Here is a 20,560-nt window from a genome sequence, read left to right as displayed (position 1 = left end):
CTTCTCCTCAGAGTGGTGAGGCGCTGGGCTGGGCTGCCCAGGGAGGTGGTGGGGTCACTGTCCCTGGAGATGTTCCAGAACCATGGAGATGCGGCACTAAGGGACGTGGGCAGTGGGCATGGAGGGGGTGAGTTGGTGGTTGGACTAGGTGATCTTGGAGGTCTTCTTAAGGAAGTATTTGTAGGACTTTACACGTGAGGTTTCTCGTACACCAGCGTGGAGGTGTTAATAGAAAAGCACAGTTTAACCCATTTCTGTGATGCAGTTGATGCTTGCTTTCCCAAACATCTTGCTAGGAAAATGGAATTGGCCATAAATACTTCATTGGCTGGTAACTCTGGCTTGCACTGCGTGGCTAGAAATATCCCTCCCCAAATAACTGAGCATCAGGCAGCTTGCAGTCAAAACAGGAGGTTTGCTTTGCAAAAGGCAAGCGAGGCATCTGCAGTCAGTGCTCCCGACAGCACCGCGCCTGCTGGTAAATAAGGGCTGCAACCTGTGTTTAAAAATAAGAGCTGCTGGGAGTAGCGATTTCCAGCGTGGAGTGTTTTGGGTTCCCTGTGGGATTCCTCCAGCAGCGCCTGCGGGAGGATGAGCTGGTGGCAGTGTGAGCGTGTGTCTGCCTGATCCTGCTCGCTGCTCTGCCCCTCAGCTGCTTACGGGAAGAGACTCGGGGCTTGGCCCGTCCTTTCTTCCCGGACGCAGCTCTCTTGGGGTATGGTGAGTCTGGTTCCGTGCCCTGTGAGCATGGAGAGAGGGACCCAGCTGGCTGCGGTTGATCGGGGTTATCTGTGGGGCTGGTGGCCCCTGCTCTGCTCTCCTGCCCTGCCACTCCCGAGGCCTGGGGGCTGCCCGGGCAGGGAGGAGGGCAGGGGAGAGCCCAGACAGTAAAGCTCGATGGCAAGTTGTTTACTTGGCATTGCTGTGTTTGCCAAAAACAATATTAATTTTGCCTTTCAATGAAGGGAACGCTCTGCTGATTAGCCACAGGGGCAGCATTTGTTCAGGAAAGCAGCTTTAATGGGCCTGTATATCATGCTGTAACTCATAGGGCCAGGCAACAGGAGCTCCTGCAGTGTGTGCGTGGCCGTGGCTGGGTGCGGGCGACGACATGCTGGGGCAGGGAAGGAGCAGGGGGGTTCTGGCTGCATGGGGTTAGCTGTGCTCCGTTGTGCTGGGAGGTGGTGGTGATTAGGATTAGGATTTGTCCTCAGGCCGGGCTGTGTGCGTTCGGCCCGCTGCTCCGAGCATCCCTGAGCCTCACTGCGCGTCAAATGGAACAGACTAATGAAATGGATTAGGCTCTTAGCAGCACGTTTGGTGAGTGAAGCTCTCCCCTCCAGGCACTTGTTCATCTGTGCTAACGGCGCTCAGGGCTGTGCTGGGGAGGAGGGGACCTGGGAATCCCGCTCTGCGGCAGGCTGAGGTGCTTGGGCTGCTTTGGGGACGTTCCCTGCATGAGTCCCTGGGGGGAGGGCTCTGTGGGGGGCTTGGGTGTGGATCTCTGGGGCCTGGGAATGGTTAAAGTCATTTGGCTCAGGGCTTGCTACGCAATTAGTCATTGGGGTAGTGCAGCCTGATGTCACTGCTGTTTCCATGGCGATGGGAACAGGCAGGGAGGAGTGTGTGGATGAGAGCATCCCCAGCCCATCACTGGGGGTCTGGTCTGGGAGGAGCCCAGCAAATGGTGGGGTTTGGGGCCATCCTATTGTGAAAAGTTCCCATCAGCTGGTCCCACAGCCCTGGTCCTGGCCCCTTGCTGGCTGCTGGGCATTGCACAGAAATGATGGTAGCAAAGATAATAGATGCGGGGCAGAGGCATTGTCCCAGTGGAAGGGAGCATATTCCAGGTGCTGGTGCCAAAGGAGAGATCCCCATGCCCTACAGCCTACAAGGAGAGGGGCGTGACAGCCTGCTTGTTAATGACAGATGCCATTAGACGTGATATGAAATACGCGGCCAGGTGAGTTACAGCCTGGCCTGGGTCTGATTTACTGCACGCCAGCTATGGCAGGCTATTAATTCTACTTCCACCTAAGTGCTAGGTTAGCATCCTGCTCCTCCCGGCCACACAAGGCAGCTCCTGGAGGAGCAGGGCCAGGAGCTGTGCGCAGGCTGTGGCACCCTGCTGCGCCCTGCTCACGTCCCATGCAGGTGTCGGAGCCGGGCTGCTGCTCTTCCACTCGCTGAGCATCGAGATCTAATCTGTGTTGAGGGCAAACTTAGGGAGCTGGTGGAGAGCGTCTGTCGGAGAGGTACAGGGAAGGGACCAAGCATAATGCAATTGCTTCATTTGAAGCAATTAGAGCGGAGCAAAACTGTGTTTTTTCTAAACGGATTCAATATTGGTAAGTGATGCACGGCTGCTTTTTGTTAGCGCAGAGCTGAAAAGCAATTTTCCCGTGTGCTGGGGCCAGCGTGGAGGTCTGACATGGGCCGTGGTGGGGATTCCCATCCTGCATGGGAATGAGCTCCAGCTCCCGGAGCCAGCACTGGGCTGTCCTGCAGCCACAGCAGAGGTGTGAATGGTTGGCCTCAGCCAATTTGTATCCAACTGGAAATTAAGCTTTATTAGTCTAAATACAGCTGTGTTTTCATCAGCCCACTAACCTTTTCCTCTTTAATCTTTGCTTATGTCTTAAAAAATCCACTTTCGGTATAAGACTGTCAGATTTAATCCTTTTTAAATATCCTTTTCCCTGGTGAGGCAGCAAGATTTCCCAGGCAGCCCTGAAAGTTGCAGATAAGATTTTGCTGGAATAAGACATCCAAATTAAATGAAGTCTGTATTTAGAGCAGCCTTCTGGGGGGTATCCCATTTTGTCTGTGTTTGTCTGCAACTTGCAAGCATGCTTTTTGGTGCAGGATTGCTCACCAGTGCCGGAGAGCTCCTAGCAGCTTGGCGGAGCAGGAATGGAAGCTCTGTCCTGCAGCTGAGCGTGGAGCGCCTGGGCTGGGCAGCTGGTGCCCCTGCACACCACGCTGTGCTGGGGTGCCCTGAGTTGTTGATGCACATCCTGCATCCCATACGCCCCACTCAATTGCATACCCACGCACCCTGCATCCTGCACCCTCCGCATCCCATCGCTCTGCGTCCTATACGCTGTGCACATCCTGCATCCCGTACACCCTGCGCAACTGCACACCCTGCATCCCGCCTCGCTCAGCAGCGGTGTCTGGCACAGCCAGCCAGCCCCGTATTGCTGCTCACCCTAACAGGGCTGCTGGCAGCGAACTCGGCTCTGAGCACTTTGCTGTCCAAGGATGAACGCTGCAAGATGAAAGCTTTGTGTATTATTTTTTTGCTCCAAGTACGGCCGTTATCATTGAAAGCGATCTTTAGTGCCTGCTTTTGACATCTTCCTTTCAGCCCCGCAGACTGATTTCCATTGCCTGAAGAGTAAATCGGGCTATTCCCACGCTGCAAGAATTCTCTGCTAGAAATGGAGGCGAGGTCGGAGCTGAAGCTCACACGTTCTCGTCGGCAGCCATCAGATGGAAACGGCACTGGATGGGAACAGACGGAGCGAGGGCCCCCGAAGCAGTGAGAGTCCCAGCACAGAACCTTCATCTTCTGGCATCGCTGTGTCCTTCCCTATTTCTTAAATGCCGCCTTTAGTATTAAATCACCTTGCCTCGCCCTGAGAAGCTCCACGTGCAGCCTGTCCCGCTGCTGCCCAGGGCTGCTGCAGGGGCACGCAGTCCCCAGCACATTGCGCCCTGACGCGCACACGGCGGATGCTGGGTATTGTTGCTGCAAGATTGCAAGCAGAGTGATTTATGGCTTTGGGATTTTGTGACATCTTTTTCTTGTTTAATCATCTCTGTCTCACCCAAGGTGCAAGACTGTGTCTTCCTGACAAAAGCAAACAGAAAGGAATTGCTTTTTGTCTTTCCTTCTCTGTGGCATCTGCCGAGGCTCCTTCCTTCTGTTGCGCTCCGGCACGCACGCAGCCCGCAGCACCAGCTCCCGTGCCCACACTGGGGCAGCTCCTGCCCCGGGGGACACTCCTCTGCCAGCACACCCAGTCTGGCAGGGGAAGCCCTCCAGTTCCCTGCAGACGTGGAGCCCTGTAGCCCTGCAGCCCGCAGGGGCCAGGCTCGGGCTCTGCGCCGTATATTTTCATTACTGCAAAGATCTCAGGCTAAGGACGCTTAAACTGTAATAAATAGATAAACTGTTGCTGGAGACTCCCAAACAGGGTGGTGGAGGCATAGGAAGGCACAATTACCTTGCAGTGTAATTGAAGCTCTCGGAGAGGTCGCTTTTTTTCCATGCCCCTTAATTTCTTGTGATGAATAGTTCCTAATACGCACCTGACAAAGATGCTCAGACATTGCTGCTGAGTGAGGCGATGGGAGAAGGGAGGGAGGCTTCTGGCTGTGCTTCGGGGGCATGGGGCTGGATATGCGGAAAGCTTCTTCTCCAAAAGAGCGGTGCTGTGCTGGCATCGGCTGCCCCGCGGGTGGTGGGGTCACCGTCCCGGGGGGATGTTCCAGAACCGCAGGGATGTGGCACTGAGGGATGTGGTCACTGGTGGGGATGGGCTGGGGTTGGACTCGGGGACCTGAGAGGTCTTTTCCAGCTGTAAATCTCAGCAGCACGCGTTGTTCCCCCGGCAGGGAGAGCCGAGCGCCCGGACGGAAGGGACTGACAGCTCAATTTTTCAGAAATCTGTTGTTTCTGATTACTCGTGTAACCTGCTTTGGTTACAGGCTTTTATCTGCACCTGCTGTTCGCTTCGCTGTAAATCTCAGTCCAGGCGCTCAGCCTGGTGGGGGCCTGTGTGATCCGGCTCTGTCTATTCATTAGTGCCTTCTGATGGCCCGGTAAAACCTTTTTGCATGAAAATGGCCATTCATTTTGCTGCGGAGGGCACCCAAAGTTACCCATAAAATTAGAGCTTTATTTCAGCAGCAAGCGTCCCTGCAGGACACAGGGCAGCGCTGCCGGCCCAGCTGCTGCGGGTGGGGAGGATTCAACCCCTGTGCAGCGCAGGCTGCGGGATGGCCTGGGGACCTGCCCAGCCCTGTGGGCCCCGGGTGTGGGGAGCAGTGTACAGAAATGCAGGAGCCCGGGGAAAGCCAGGAGGATGCAATTAGGCGTGCAGAGAGGGTTCATATCAGAGGATGTAATTCCATTTCCACGCGTTCCCCAGAGAAATGGGAGTTAAACAACGAAAAGATTGATTTTCCAATGAATACCAATTTGTTTTCGAACCGGAATATCAAATTACGGACGGGTGGGAGAGGGGGAGCGCGGCGCGGAGCGAGAGGGGCCTTGTTCTAAATGGGCAAACAATTAATTCCCAGATTCATTACGACGGCGGTGAGTGAGGGCACACCACACAGTAAATGCATTTAGTTTGGAGCCCAGCATTTCCCTTGATGAGATCGGGAGCTCAGTGTACTCTTTCCATCAGCGAAGCTTCCCTTCCCTGCTACACTTAATTACCATTACCTCTCCATCACTGCGGGATGCGACTGGCAGCGATGTGAGGCTGCAAGCATCACACCCAGGGCTGCGCACCACCTGCCCGTCCCTCCCGCTATGCTCAGCACACGTGGAGGTGGTCGGCCCCTCAGCCGAGCAGCCCGGGCACCAGCTTGGTAGCAATTGCTGCGCCGTATTACTGGCTTTCCTCAGCCCTGCTCAATTAGCGAGCAGCCTCGGCCTCAGCAATATTTTGCTCCGTTATCTGATGCGATATTGATGCGCAGTGCTGGGAGTAATTCCCTAAATACCAACAGAGGCATTGATTTTCAGTATCCAGAAGTGCATCTCCTCCTGACCGCTGCCCTTTCTGCCGGTGCAACGCTAAGTTATAATGAGCTTTCCCCAGCCAACAAATGGAGAGGGTTTGCTTTCCTTTCCCCTCCGCCTCTCTTTGTGGCACCCTCTTGTTGCCTTCCTGCCCACGGGGCTGTATTTTCGGGAGATAGGGTTAGGATGATTTTGCATCTCTTTCTGAGAAATGCAGTGCTTTCCTGGACCACAGCAACCTGCCTTCCCTCCAGCTTCCCCTTTACTACGGGGAATGAGTTTCGGAGCAGTTTGTCAGCTCGTTACTCGAAGCATTTCCCGTTAGGTGTCTGATTAGTGTTCTACAGGCTGGGCTGCCCCCAGACACTCAGCCAAGGGCGGGGGCAGTGAAATGAATGCGCAGAACGGGTTCCTCCTCCCTGTGCTCAGCCAGGTGCTGGCGGCGGGAGTGGGAGCAGCGGGCTGAGCATCTGCACGTTGGCCTGCGTGCAGCTCAGAAGTCATCATTAGCCCAACTCATTAAGCCATTAACGATGCTCGAGCATGTAAAGTACATTAAAAACCTCTTTTTAAGCAGCGAGTTAACCCCACAGCTTCTAGGGTCAGTGAAAATGGAAATGCATGGCATTAGTGCAGGATTTAAGGGCTCTTGCACAGGGTTGGCTGGTGCTGCCCTCTCCTCCCTTGGGGAGATACAGTAGATACTTCATTTATCACACAAATTAATAGGGTTTGGGCCACCTCAGTAAATAAGTGAGTCTGTGTCAAGGGAGTCATATGGAAAAAGAAATACTTTTGTGGGAGTTATGTCTTGCTAAGCTTCCTTTGCCCCTCCTCTGTCCCACGGACCCATGGCAGGCCCTCCACAGAGATGCTGATGCCTGTCTTCTCACCTCCGGGACCTGAAGGGAACATCAGACTGCAACCTTCACTCCTCTGGAGAAGCACAAATACGGACAGCTCAGGGCTGGATGCTGTGCATGTGCATGGGCACACGTATGTGATTCCTGATGCTGCCTCTCCCTTGTCCTGTGTGCTCCTATGGGTCTCCTTTGGGGCTCCTGCTGGGTTCCTTTTGGGCTCCTTTAGGCTCCCTTGGGTCTCCCATGGTGCTCCAATGGGTCTCCCTTGGTGCTCTTTTGGGGCCTCTATGGGGGTCCTTTGGGACTCCTTTTGGGGTTCCTTTGGGATTCCTATAGGACTCCTTTGGGGCTCCTTTAGGGCTCCTCTGGGGCTCCTTTGGGGTTCCTATAGGGCTTATTTGGGGCTCCTTTAAGTTCCCTTGGGCATCCCTTGGGCTCTGGGAGGCACACCCTTGGTGCCTGGTGCTGGTGCCATCCTGCAGAGCAGGGTGCAAGGTGAGCACGGTGTCGCTGAGGCCTCTGCAGCGTCTCCCAGCATGAGATAAAGCCGCTTTATTGTTTGGTGCTAACAGTGTGATTTGCTAACACATTACCCAGGGGTGACACAATCTGTACCGTTTAAAGGGAAATGTTAGAGCTGTCACTTCGGCAGGAGGTGTTTGGATGTGCTAAATGGGTCACTCCGCTGAGACAAAGACTGCCAACCTGAATTGATGATGCGCTGTAGAGGGATGGAGACTTGGGTGCTGCCCTCGAGCTGGACCTGGCTGGGCCATGCAGGTTCCCAGAGCCCGTGCAGAGCTGCTGGAGGGAGGTGGTGCCCTGGGGGGCAGGACCCCCTGCCCAGTGCCAATGGGGAATCATCGGGGGGGAGGGGGACACGGGGCTGAGGACACGGGGACGAGGACACCTCGGGGGGTAAGAGCAAAAAAAAATGATTCACCATTGGCATGGATTCTGAAGCTTTAGTGCGGTAGCAAGCCAAGGGAGTTTGCTGTATCTTAATATAATATAAGGCAATCAACAGCAGTAGGAAAGTATCTTAAAACTAGCTATTGATTTTCTGCCCAGTACAACGTCCCTCAGCTATTTCCCAGCCTCCCTGCAGCCACAGCCACAGGGCCACGGCCCCGCACTGCCCCAGCTGCAGCAATGGGCAGCAGGGTCCCCTGGGATCACCACCACGGCCATCCAACAAGAGGAGAGCTGCGACCCACCTGCCCTTGCTGCGGGTTTTGGGGCAGACGGACAGGCAGGGGTCTGTCTCTGAGCAACAGAGATGTAATTATCCGGCAGGGCGTAATTAACAGCAGGAAGAAGGTCCTTGGTTCGTCAGTGCATCGATCAGAAAATGAAATCTTTGTGTTTCCAGCACATTGAAAACAGGAGGGAGGATCTCTTCCAGCACTGCCCCCTCGGGTCTTCCAGACATTGTACTGAGAGCCACCAACCATGGATAAGCACCGGCCCCAGTGGGACGGCTGGGGCTGAGCAGAAGCCCCCGAAGTGCCCCAGAAGAGCAGGGGATGCAGAGGGAAGGCTGAGGTTTTGCCTTTCCATTCCTCACCTCAGACATTAAGCCTTGGGGCAGGGATGATGCGATGTAGCTTCCTTAAAACACGCTCCCACGGACAGCTGGGCTGTGTGACAGCTCTCTGCAGGAAATCGGGCAGCAGGTATTTCTGTGCACTCACACAAGTCCCCGTGTAGCAGCTAAATATACCCACCTTGTCGTTACCTCGTTAACGAATCACCCTCACTCTGCACAACACGGCTCTCCCAAGCCCCCACGGCATTCCGGTGACTGCAGGTCACAATGCAACAAGGAAGAACCCAGCAGCGGGGCTGGCTGTGCAGCACGGAGTGGGCAGAGCACAGGGTGAGTCCCTGCGTGGTGCAGACCCCCATTCCACCCCACGCCAGGCAGAGTCCTGCTGCGGGACCCCGCAGCCTGGCCGCAGAGAGTGGCCCCCAGGGATCAGCCACAATCCCTCATCCTGGAGGCAAATTATTCAGGCTGCAGAGGCTGCCTGGGGAGCTTTATTTTTAGAGGAGCCTCTGAATTATGCATGAAACAGAGGGAGGGATGGCGGTATTTCATAGGAAATTACAACAAGGGGCAGCATCGGACCCTTGACTCGAGCACGGAGGGTCAATCAGACACCTGCACAGAGCACGGGGCTGTGTCTGCAGGAGCTGGAGGGAAAGGCTTGCTGCAGCGCAGCCCACAGCCCTGCTGCCAGCTGCAAGCAATGGCAGCTTGTGGGGAGCTATAAAGAGCAGGGACTGGGGCTGCCCTCCTCCTTGCACGGTGGGGAAGCAGCGTGGGGAAAGTGGAGCTGGGAGCACTGCGAAGCTCCTGCACCGTCTGGTCTCTGAGGGGACAGCTGAGCAGTGAGTTTGCTCTGTGCCAGAGGCTGGTTTTGTTTATTTGTTTATTTATTTATGTATTTATTTTCTTCTCCAGCCAAACTGTTTTGCTTTCTTTAATCCTCCTTTTGTACAGAGGCTGGAAACCTCCCTGAGGTTCCCAAGGGGTGACTCCCAGAGCTGCGCCTGGCAATCCCAGCCTCTGGCAGCAGCTTTAAGCGTTGGCTCTGCGAGATGGGAGCGTGCATGGGGCAGCACCAACTCCTTCACCCCAGCAGAGCTGGGGCTGGGACCCTGCTGCGAAGGGAGAGGGGCCATGCACCGCCCATGTGTCCGAGAGGGGCTGGACAGGGATGGCGGTGGAATAAGGAAACGTGTTGCTAGGAGACATCAAACTGGGGCTCAATAATTCATAAGAGCTCTGCGATGAAGTGAATTATTTAGGGTGTGGGAGGCTGTAGGGCCCCCCTCCAGCCCTACTGCCCACCTTGGCTCCCCGGGGAGGGACTCCAAAGGACGAGATGGGGCTGGGGGGCCCTGCAGCCCAAACAAGCCCCCCAAATCAAAGCAGGGAGCCTGGCAGCCCCCATCTGCTACCCAGCGCCCAGAGGTGTGCAGACCAGGAGGAGGAGCTGGGGGCTTCTCCGTGCCCAGTGTGAGCACCGATGGCAGCAGCTCAGGAGGAAGCACAGCTTTATTCCAGTGGCTCTGTTTTCAGGCTCATCCAAATGACTTGGTGCTTGGCAATGAGTTTTGCCTCCCCCCAAATGCTATGATTTCTAAGTCCTAATGTTAAACAGAAACAACCCTGACAGGCTCCAGCGATCTGTTAGAAATGTTTCATTTGGAAATCAAACTGAATTTAAATGATGATGGTAAGTATTGGAGAACAAAACCAATGGGTTTTCTTACGAGTTGAGCTGAGCGCTTCATTCAATGTGAAGTCAGGACTTAAAGGAAAACAAGCCTCTGGTCACTGAACCAGTAAGAAAAAAATCATTATTTTAATTACAACTCCATTCAGAATAGATCTCTTCAAACGATTTTATGGAGGTTACTTGGCCGATAGCAAGCACAGGTGCGTGTTTGGATGCTCCCCTGGTTTTGGGTGCCGTGCTTTGCTCGAGGCCTCCCCCAGGCTCTCAGGAGCCAGGACCCTGCCTGAGGTCCGGGTTTTGCGACTCGTGGGAGTAAGCCAACAACCAGGCTCCATGGGCTTCCCCACATGTCCCCGTCTGGTTGGGTAGCATCGTCTCAGCGGTCCTGTTCCCTGGGAAGTGCCCTGTGCTGGCTTGCAGCCTAGCCACAGACAGAATGAAGAGGATGCCAAAGCTCAGGGGAAGAGGAGGGACCTCTGCCCTTGCCCCTCAAGGAAGCTCGGTGCACTGAGTCTGCTGGGAGAGCTCCCATAAACCTGGTGCTCATTAGCATTCAGGTGCAGGAGTGTTGTTTGGAATTGCCTCCGCTTGTCACAAGCCAGAAATGCAATTTGAAGAAAACAGCCATGAGTTGATTTGCTCTGAAATGAAATGGACTTGGGATGGGGACAGCTTCCAGAATTGCCTGGTACTGCCCAAGCAGTAAACCCACACGAGTGAGCTGCTGACACTGCAATGAACCGTGCTCTATCGGAGCGATCGCTTTGTCACTAGCAAAGACCTGGGGAATGCAGGAGGGCTGGGTGTCACTTCTGAACCCACAACAAGGGTCCTGCCCCCTGCAGCATGAGCTGAGGGATGTGATATGGAGAAAGGAAGGGCTGGGAGCCTCGCAAACATGGCAGCCCAGGGGCAGAGCAGGCAATACTTCCCCATCTGCGCTGGTACAGCCTCTCGCTGCAGATGTGATCAAGCACTGGACCCTGAGGAGCTGCCCTTTTCCTCTGAACATCTTTGTGGAGACAGACGTGTAAGGAGCTCCCTGCAGGAGACGGAGCGCAGATTAAACCAAATAAGTGCGGATGTGCTTTTGGAACCGAGGCGAGCGGGAAGTGCTGTGGCAGTAGTTCTGACGGGAGAGGGCTGGGAGCAGGAGCGGGACCTGCCCCCCCCAGCAACGCCGGGCTGCCAGAGGCTTCCAGACAGGGCAATAGGTCGGCTCGCCGCATCTAAAGGGACAAAGCTCAGCTGATCCCAGCATCCCTTTCTTGCACACAGTGCACAGTTGTAAGACACGGCCACAGTACAATACCTACGGGATGTGTGGCTGGAGCCGTGCCACGCCTGGCCGGGTTCCCAGAGGAGCTCGAGCGCTGCCGAGGCCGCGTGTCCCTTCCTCCCCATCAGTGCCCGCGCTCCTGCCCCCCAGGCTGCCAGCAGAGCCCTGTGGGGCCGCATCCCGTGCCGCCGGAGCAGCGCGTCCCGCTCGGTGTCAGGCGGCGGAGTTCTTCGCCTTCACAACAGTAATTACCGCACAAGGCGCCTGTCAGTTCCTGCGCTCCGCCGTAATCAAAACCTCCACTTTGCGAGCGCGGGGCGTGTTCCCGTCTGCGCTGCTCCGCTCCGCGGGGGTGGACCGCTCTGTCACGGCTCTGTCTCGCAGCCAAGCGGTGACGGATGGGTGGGCTGCAGCGGGACTGACTCACCGCGCCGCTGTGGCCCCTGGGGGATCTCACTCACACTCCTGCTGCCCGAAATGACGGGCTGGGGCTGGCCCCAGGGGATGCCCTGTCCCCAAAGAGAAGGCTCCGAGGAGACCTCACGGTAGCCTTCCAGTGCCTGAAGGGGCCTACGGGAAAGCTGGGGAGGGACTATTTGTAAGGGCAGGTAGCAACAGGACGAGGGGAGATGGCTTTGAACTGGAAGAGGGTAGATTTAGACTAGATATTAGGAAGAAATTCCTTACTGTGAGGGTGGTGAGACACAGTATCAGGTGTGGAAGGCCCGTGTGCTTCAAAGGGAATCACTGCGGCTGCTTAATTTGTGAGTCCAACCCTACTTAACTTTTTTTAATTACTCCCATAAAGCAGGCAGTTTCAAGTGCACGCACGATATTGTGTAGATTCAAATCTAATTAGCTGTGTTCGCGTTAATTAGATTCATTGTGTAGTTGATGCTCAGCTCTTCCTTCAAGCTTTATCTCAGAGCATGTGTTCATAATTAACCTGAATTTAGTGTGTATTTAAGGCCACTCCTGCAGGAAAGGCTCTGTCCCTGCTGTCCCCGTGGGCACGCTCCTGTGTTTGTCACCCAGAGCCACGTGGGGTGAAGTCCAACGGGAGCCCTTTGTATGGGGCAGAGTGGGTCAGGAGCCGGGTTTGTCACCCGTGCAGGTCTGGGGCCTGAAGTGGAGTGCTGGGCTCAATGGGCTCTGTGGGATGGAGATGTCTCGGAGCAGCATCCAAGAGCCTGATCTGTTGTCTCCTCTCATAAAAAGAGAAAAAACTGGTCAAGCATTCAGCTGCAGAAAAATCCATATGGAAGATTTCCTCTCCCTTTGTTGGTTTGAAGCAACAGAAGTATTATCTGTGTTCAAAAGGATCTGAAGCCTGGTGCCAAACCAGTCACATCTGAAAGCTTCTCTCATCTAAGATTCAAGAAAATGGTTTCTTGTCTAACAGTAAATGACATTATTAATTTATATGGTATTTCTGTGCCAACAAAAAGTCTGAAGAAGTGCCATTTTGCGTTGACACTGACACAAAGCAACCGTGACAGGTCGTTCTTACTTTCCAGGATGGTCAGAGGAGTGGGCAGGCAGCGCTTTGCTGCTCTGCCTCTGGGGAGCGCAGGGCAGCAGAGATGCTCCCAGTGTCTCCTGGCAGGGCGCAGCTTTTCCTCCTGGCGTTTGAACAGCCCCAGGTGCAGGCCTGGCCCTGGTAGAGCTCTGACGTGTGGCCACGGGGTCTGGGCTCCCGTGTGGCCCAAGCTGTGCTCCCAGGGCCGCGGAGCAGGCAGTGCAGATGGTGGAGGCAGAAGGCCGGCATTTGGAGATGGCTGTCTCCTGAGCACTGCCTGCTCCATGCAGTGAGTGGGGCTGGGTGCTCGGTAGCTAATTGGGGTGAATTTAGGCTTCTGAATGCAATACATCTCATCATACTTCAGCAAATCTCTCTCTCTCTCTCTTTTTCCCCTCAAAACTCCTTTTTCTTGGGGAAAAAAGCAAGCTGAATTTCATTCCATTCCAATGATAAATTTTGATGGATTCAAACTGACTTTTTGGAGGAGGAGGAGGAAAAGGCAAGAAAGTGTTCCCTGGAAGCAGGCTCCCCCAGGACTGCCCTGCCCCATGGCACGCACCAGCCGGTTCCCTGCAGACACATGGCCAGGCATCGCTGCATGCTGGGGCTGCTCGGTGTGGTGCCATCCAGCCCATTCGCCCGCTCTGCAGGCTTTGCCATTTTCCCCCTTTCTGATGGATGGCTGGGTGATTTGTCTTTGCTGTGGAGCAAGATGCATAAAGCTTGACAAATGGTGGGGAGAAACATTTCTCATGCCGGAATAATTCAGTTTTATTGGAATTCTCCGCTGTGTGCTGCACTCCCTACGAATTGCTGCGGGATGGGAATCAACTGATGAAATGGGGTGGGGAGCGGTGGGGCTGGGAAGGGCTGGGGACGCTGGCACCACCATCTGCCCACGGCATAGGGATGTTCCCACCTGCAGGTGTGGGCACCGAGTCCGTGCTGATGGCAGCTCCTCTCCTGGGCTGTTTTTCTGCTGCTTCGCTCAGGCTTTATCGACGTTAGGCAGTGCTTTTTTTGTTTCAAAATCAAAATGTCACTTAATGCTTGAATCAAGTGTCTTGCAAAAACCTGGAAGGCTAAATATAGTTAATTTGCACAGTAACCTTCACCAGCCAAGCCAATGAACAACAGCAATCAAGCCACAGCTTGGCTTTGCTTGACAGTGGAGCTGGGGGGCTGGGGTTTCTGTCCTGCCTCTCTTAAGGAAGGGAGAGCAGGCAGGGGAGGCCAGGAGGATGGGGACAGCATGGGGATGGTGAGTACAGGCAGTGCCCAGCACTGGTACCATGGGGGACAGATAGTTTTGGAAGGGCACAAGCGTTCCCTGCGAGGGGTGAGGTGACATCGTGGTGAGGTGACATCGTGGTAAGGTGACACTGCCCTTCCAGCTGCCACAGCTGGATGCTGCCCTGCCTCAGGCCACTCGCAGCAGCTCTTCCCTTCCCGCTAATAGGATTTGGGAGCTTAGCTACCTTTGTGCGATAATGACAGCTCACCCCGCTGTCTTTCAGGCATGGCTGCTTGGCTGCCTAAGAGCCTGTAAAGCTGCTAATGAAAAGTAATTCCTGCCCGGAGCCTTGGGAGGGATGGCCACCTGCGGGCACGGCCCCGCTGCCGCGTGAGCAGGGCCGGAGCATTTCTGGCAGGAAATAAGGAAGATGTGAGCATGGAAATTGGTTTGGCCATCGTGCACCCAGGGCCGGGCATCTATCCTGAGCTCCTCGCAGATGCCCATGGATAAGCTCATGATTAATTTAGATAGGAGTACGTGCTCGCCACAGCTCCCTTCCCGCTCCACTGGTTCCCACTCTCCCTTGGCACAGCCCAGTGTGTCCCGCAGCCCAAACCCGTCATTCCCAGCCCCTGTACTGCAGAGACGGCAGCGCTGCGGGCATCTCACCTCTGCCCTGAGAGCTCCGCCGCTTCCAGAGAGCGGCCGTTCTGCAGAAAACAAAAGATCATTATCCTAATGGATGTGACACATTCTCTGCGTACTGACACATAACATATGGCACAAGATTACATCCTTCTAAATGATTCATGCCGTTCATCACCACCGCGATTATCTGCGCCTTCCCAGAGCAGCATCTCCCTGATGTGGCAACAGCTCACCATTCCCCGGCTCCAGCTGCTGGGGGGATTGGGAAGGAATACCAAATTTGTCACTGTTTTCAGGCTCAGGTCGATGCCAGGCAGCAATGCCCATCCCCGCTGAAATGAACAGTTGGGGGGTTGTCTTCGTTTGTTGTTTTTTAGCTCCTCCTAATGCTTTCTGGGGACCCTCCACTGCCCTGCATCCAGGCAGGGCTGCCCTGCACAGCAGTCCACCCGAGAGAAGAGTTTCTTAGTCCCACAATGGAAAGTTCCTTCCAGGAAGAAGTGCTCACTGAGATGCAAATTCACCAACCTCTCCACTGCAAATAAACTCATTTTCCACGCACAAAGCACCAGTAACCTATTTGTGAGAGCACCGCTTGCTGAGAGCGCTCCGGCTCCCCAGGCAAGGCAGCGTGCATGGGCAGGGAGCAATGCACGGGCAGGATCCTGTGCTCGCTCATCCTCAGGACATCTGAGCAAAGAATTAATACAGTCGAACCTTGCTAAGGCACACGTTTTGCTGGGGAGCTTTAAATGGGTTTTTAATACAGAAGACTGATCTGCAGCGTGTGAATGGAGGGAGCCTCTTGGGGTACTTAAAGCCACTCTGCTTTAATGCGAGAACCCTACTGGGGCAAGGCATAAAGTCCTGCATGAGGGGAGGCAAGGTGACTGTGCTCTGCAGGGCCTGCTTACACCTGAGATCTCATTATTCTCTGCATTCTGTGATAATGGAACTAATAGCAACTTCTTTAAGATGCTCCCGACAAAAAGCTCCGTTAAAAAAAGACGTCGCTCAGGCTGTGAGTTAAGTGCTCAAGCGCTGGGAAAGGCCAGGTTGCTGCTTCCTCTGCCACTTTCATTTCGCTGCATGTGCACTGGAATGAGAAAGAAGCCCCAGGAGGAAGGAGCAAGCCATCATTTAGCTAAACACTACTTCGTAACGTAAATGGGGGCACAACGAAGGTCAAACTGACTTCCATAAAACCAGCGTTTCCAAATTCCTGAAGCTCAAGCTCGCCGCCTTTTAGCGGCAGCTTTGGCAAGATCTCCTAGCTCCTAATTATAGGATTTGGAATGGAGAAAAAAAAAAAAGGCAAAACCCACAAGGGAGGCGAGGAGGGGAGCCACAAAGAACCCTTTGGTGGCACTGCCACCCCGTGCTGGTGCTGGGTGGGCACACGGACTGAGCGCACACCATGGAGGTGCTGCGATACGGTGTCTTCTGTTATCTCACCCAGAGCCACGGATCTAAAAATACTTCTCTCTGTTCAGTGCTGGTGAACAGCCCTACCATCAGGTACCAATGAACTGGGAAGTATTCCCACTGGTGGAGGAAAGAAAGGAGTAATTAGCAGTAAAAAGCAAAATTCACCAGCGGCCGGAATGGAAGAAATCCGACAGCAATCCATGTGAAATGCAGAAAATTGATCTGGGAAGCAAAAGCAAGGAGCTGAACAAATCTCTTTTCTGAAGGGGCGAGGAGGCAGCAGAGGGGAGCGTGCAGGCGTGGTGCTCCGGAGGACAACAGCAGACATACAGAGGCGGGCAGCAGATGCCTTGAGTGTACATAGTGCTGCCTATAAGTGCTACAGCACAGCCCTGCCATGGCTCAGCCCATGCCCTGGGGACTTTGCCTGTCCCCAGTGCTGGGGTGTCACGCTGGGGAGATGGCTTTCCCTGATCCCTACAGCTGTGCAGGGCCACATACCGGCCACACGCAGAGCAAGGAAGGAAGAAAGGTTAAAAAAGACAAGCCAGCATTTTCTTTTCCCTCCTACTGATGCAGGAGAGCTTGCTGTCATTTGTCTCTGTGTTTTGTTTGTCTGGAAGGAAAGCACTGAGGAACTGCTGTGTTTTCCTCAAAAGCTCCCTGTTCCATAAGAACATATCACTCGACCCGGGCGGTTTGCATCCCTCTGACGGCAGCAGCAGTGCTGGAAGCACGGCACAGAAGAAAGGCTGGGCTTTGCTGATGCACACAGGTCTCAGCATCTCGGGGTGTATCAGCTGAGGCTGAGGCAGCTCCCTCATCTTTCGCCTGGCACGGGTGTAGACGGGGACATCACCCCATGGGGACGTCTGAGCAGAAGCATTCATGGCTCTCCAGAGGGCTGCTTTTCCAGCAGCGGCTGTGAAATTCAGTCATTTCTTCCCTTCCCATTTAAGGAAGTGCCAAGAAGAAACGAGCGCTGTCACCTTGTCCCCAGGCACCAGGCACTGCCCGCCCACAGGAGCAGCCCGGTAATTAGCCCCTAATTGAATCCTTTCGCATTCCCTTCTCCCTGGTAAGCCTCCGCCCTGGAAGGCTGTGCTGTTTCAGGCTGAGAGCAGCATCTGAAATGATCAGCGCTAATTCCCTATGGCTCTGTTTATTAGGCCAGAGGACTTCCCCAGAGTAATCAAACCCAGACAGAAATCGCATTAGACCCACAAAACAAACACCGCTGTTTGCAGCACAAAGCCCTTCCTGTCTCATTAAGATCAATTAAGTTGTCTCGAGCAAACTTTTGCCCTCCTTTCTGCTAAGCCTGGGCCGCAGAGCCCACCCTCCACCTCCACGAGCAGCTCTCTTTTCTCCGGGCTCTGAGGAGCCAGGTCCAAACTGACAGCCTGAAGCCAGGCACAAGCATCCTGCAGCCAGCAGCCTCCATCCCCAGCTCCCGCTGTGCCACAGCCCTGCCCTGTCGCTGGGCATGGCGCAGAGCACAGCAGGCGTGTTTCTGCTGAGAGCCAGCAAGAAGAGGAGAGATGTAATCAAGCTCCTGCCTGGCTACAAACAAAATGAGCCCTGGTCCCAGGCCGCCAGCCTCCCTGCAGGCTGCAGCAGTGTTTCTCCAAAGCCGAGCTCGCTTGTCTGGGTGCTCTTTGGCCACGTTCAGGTCTGTGCAGCCCTTCAGCTTCCCGGGAATCCCTCCTCCGAACGGCACAGGGCTTGGTACAAACCGGTGGGGTTCTGGCTGGGAGGGAGATCTCTGCACCCCAATGGGCACAGTGAGCCTGCGTGCTCAGAGCAGTATCCTATTCCCACTGAATTTAAACACAGTCGGGGTTCTGAAGGGCCTTCCAAATTGTCCTAGGTTCTCTTGGAATAGGAGATTCCCCTTCCCAGAGGACAGCAGCCTGGCAAAGGAGCACACACAGCTCTCGGCTCCTGCTGCTCGCCATCTCCAGCCCTGGAGACAGCAAACTTGCTAATGCTTGTGAGCCCAGGAAATCACTCGGAGTGGATGTTTTGGGGAAAGATGATGTTTATTCAACGGGGAGGATGCTTGTGTATGGCTTGGGGGTAGAAAAGACGGAGGGAAGGGAACTGCCCCCGCCAGATCTGCAGCCACGGGAGAATCGGGTAAGATTTCTGCTGGAAGGCAAATAACATGGAGAGCCTCCAGAGATGGTTTGGTTTCTCAGAAATCCTGACATGAAAGAACTGGAAAATAAACTGTAATTTTGGAGAAAGCCCAAGGTCTCCTCTTTCCTCCTGCTCTGGAGCGCAGCAGAGGTGGCTGCACAGGTGCTGCCAGTTTGCTGGGCCAGGTGCTGCAGGACGCCAAGCAGGTGCAGGAAGAGCAGCAGCATTATGCGGGCTACTTCTGCGTTTCAGATTAAAAAATGGGATTAGAGCACGTGTGAAAGCCAGTGTGGGATTCACCCGCTCTGCTCTGACCCTTTGCCAGGCAAGCTGTGCAGCACAGAGGCAGCATCTCTACACTGAAAGCTGGGCATGCAGATTCCTTTTGTGGGGCTAAACCACGCAGCCAAGCTGCGGCCGGAGGAGAAGCAGGAGCAGATGGTGCCACGCACGCAGCGCTGCCCGGGACTCCTCTGCCACCAAACGGCCTTCGCATGAACACCCTTTGGAGTCACCTTCACATGGGCATGTGAGCACTGCTGTGGGGTAGGGGCTTAGCACTTCCACTCGTCATTGCTTTGGGAGCAAAACGAAGCTTCTGCCCTGATGGAGGAGGTTTGGATCCTACTGCAAAGCCTGCACAGGAAGCAGCGGGGAGAAGTGCTGGGGCTGCTCCGCAGGGCAGTACCATCATCGCTCCGCTTCCGCTGAGGACTGCACAGCGCGAGAGGTGTCTGCAAATGCACGGAGCCACTGGCTGAGAAATGAAGTGATTGCAACTAATTATTTTCAGTAACTGGCCAGCTTTATGGATGGTTGGATAATATTCGTCAGATAAATTATTCATGATTCCTTTCCGCTGATCAGCAAATCAATTAGCCACAAACCTCTCTTCAATTATTCATCCAGCTCCAGCAGGATAAATGGGCAGATTTATGACACAGACAATGAATGAACGTGTTTTTCTAAACAGGGACCCTTGAAATCCTTTAAACCGGCTCTGATGACCCAGTGCTTTTATTCACTGTTAGACTCTCCACGCTCAGGGAGACTTCGCAGTGGTACCCCCCTGAGTATGGCCAGGGCAGCTGGATTCAGGGGCTGGGGCAGGAACAACAGGGTCAGTAGCCTGTGTCGTGCATGGGGTCAGTGCCACAATGCACGGTTGGGCTCGCAGCAAGGCCCTCCTGCTATGCCTCACGCGGCCGCAGCTTCCTCCTTGCAGTGTACTGGAGCGCTCATTAACAGAGCTGGAAATGAAGGCTGAGGCTGGCTGTGTAGATAAGGCAGGTCTGGATGTGGGAGGGTGGCTGCTGGCTGTGCCAGGCAAAGCTCCTTCTCCCGCGGCGATGGAGGGATAGGAGCAGGGGAAAGGCATCGCTTGCAGCTTGATCCGGTTAGTGGCTTAAACCAGTATTCACATAAACACACTTACTGCCTTAATCTGGTTTCACCCCCCTGCCTGGGAAGGGCTCCCTCCTCGCACGGCTCCATCCATACCTGCAGGGCTGTCCTTCGTGGCAGCGTTGGCACCCAGTGCCAGCCCTGCCCAGCCCTGCAATGGGCCCCGGGCGGTGCAAGCTCAGTCCTTCTGGCAGGAACCAAAGGCTCTGTGCCGAAGATTTATTTCACAAAGCAACTGCAAACACAGCTGAGAATGTTGTCTTCACACTTGGAGACCAAAACACTCCCTGGGAATTCCGTAAAGCGAGCAAGCTGTTTTGCAAAGTGATCAGAAGTTCTTGAAAAGGAGAGATGTGACACTGAATGTCCATGGGTATAGCTGCTGGGGTGGGGGCATCTCTGCTGCGCAGCGCATTGCTGCAGTTGGGCTGCACATTGCCACGGTGCTAAGGATGAGCACTGGGGACTGCTGGGGGATGCAGCCACACAACCACCCCACTGTGCCCAAGTGCCTTCCGTGGGCCGAGGAAGCAGAGCACTGGGCAGACTGTGGGGCTCAGCATGATGCCAACGTGTGATAGTGGTACAGAGATTGCTCCTGGCATCACCCCATCGCCCACCTACAAAGTCCACCCACGACGTGGTGTCCTCGGTGGGGTCAGAGCCCTACGGCAGTGCCCAGGCTGCTCGGGCAGAGAGGGGCAGGAGGGAGTCGGTCTGGAGAAGCGGCACTGAAGCATGGCACTCACTGCCTGTGCCGTCTATAGGATGGAGCAGGAGCTCTGCCGTGGGGGGCACTGAGCAGCCTCCTCCTCGTTTTCCGCCGCGGCAGCAGAATCGCCCGTGGGGCGCAGAGCCCCAGGGGATGGCGGCAGCTGTCCCCGCGACGGAGACCGGAGCAGCTCCAGCCCGCAGCGACAGCCGCGGGAGGGGTCCTGCGGGATGAGCGCGGTCTCGGGGAGCGGGGGCCGGGAGGAGGAAGGGCCTCCGCCGATCGCACGGGGGCGGCAGGACCGGCCCCCCCC

General features: G+C 55.0%; 1 long non-coding RNA gene across 1 annotated transcript; it reads left to right on the top strand.

The window, feature by feature from the left end:
* LOC110402606 lies at nt 92–3,852 on the top strand. Its single transcript, XR_002441205.1, has 3 exons — nt 92–127; nt 1,215–1,320; nt 3,371–3,852. It is a non-coding gene; the product is annotated as an uncharacterized LOC110402606 (long non-coding RNA).

The sequence above is a fragment of the Numida meleagris genome, chromosome 7 (genome assembly GCF_002078875.1).
Source record: "Numida meleagris isolate 19003 breed g44 Domestic line chromosome 7, NumMel1.0, whole genome shotgun sequence".
Classification (NCBI taxonomy): domain Eukaryota; kingdom Metazoa; phylum Chordata; class Aves; order Galliformes; family Numididae; genus Numida; species Numida meleagris.
This window is presented reverse-complemented; position numbering and strand designations above follow the sequence as displayed.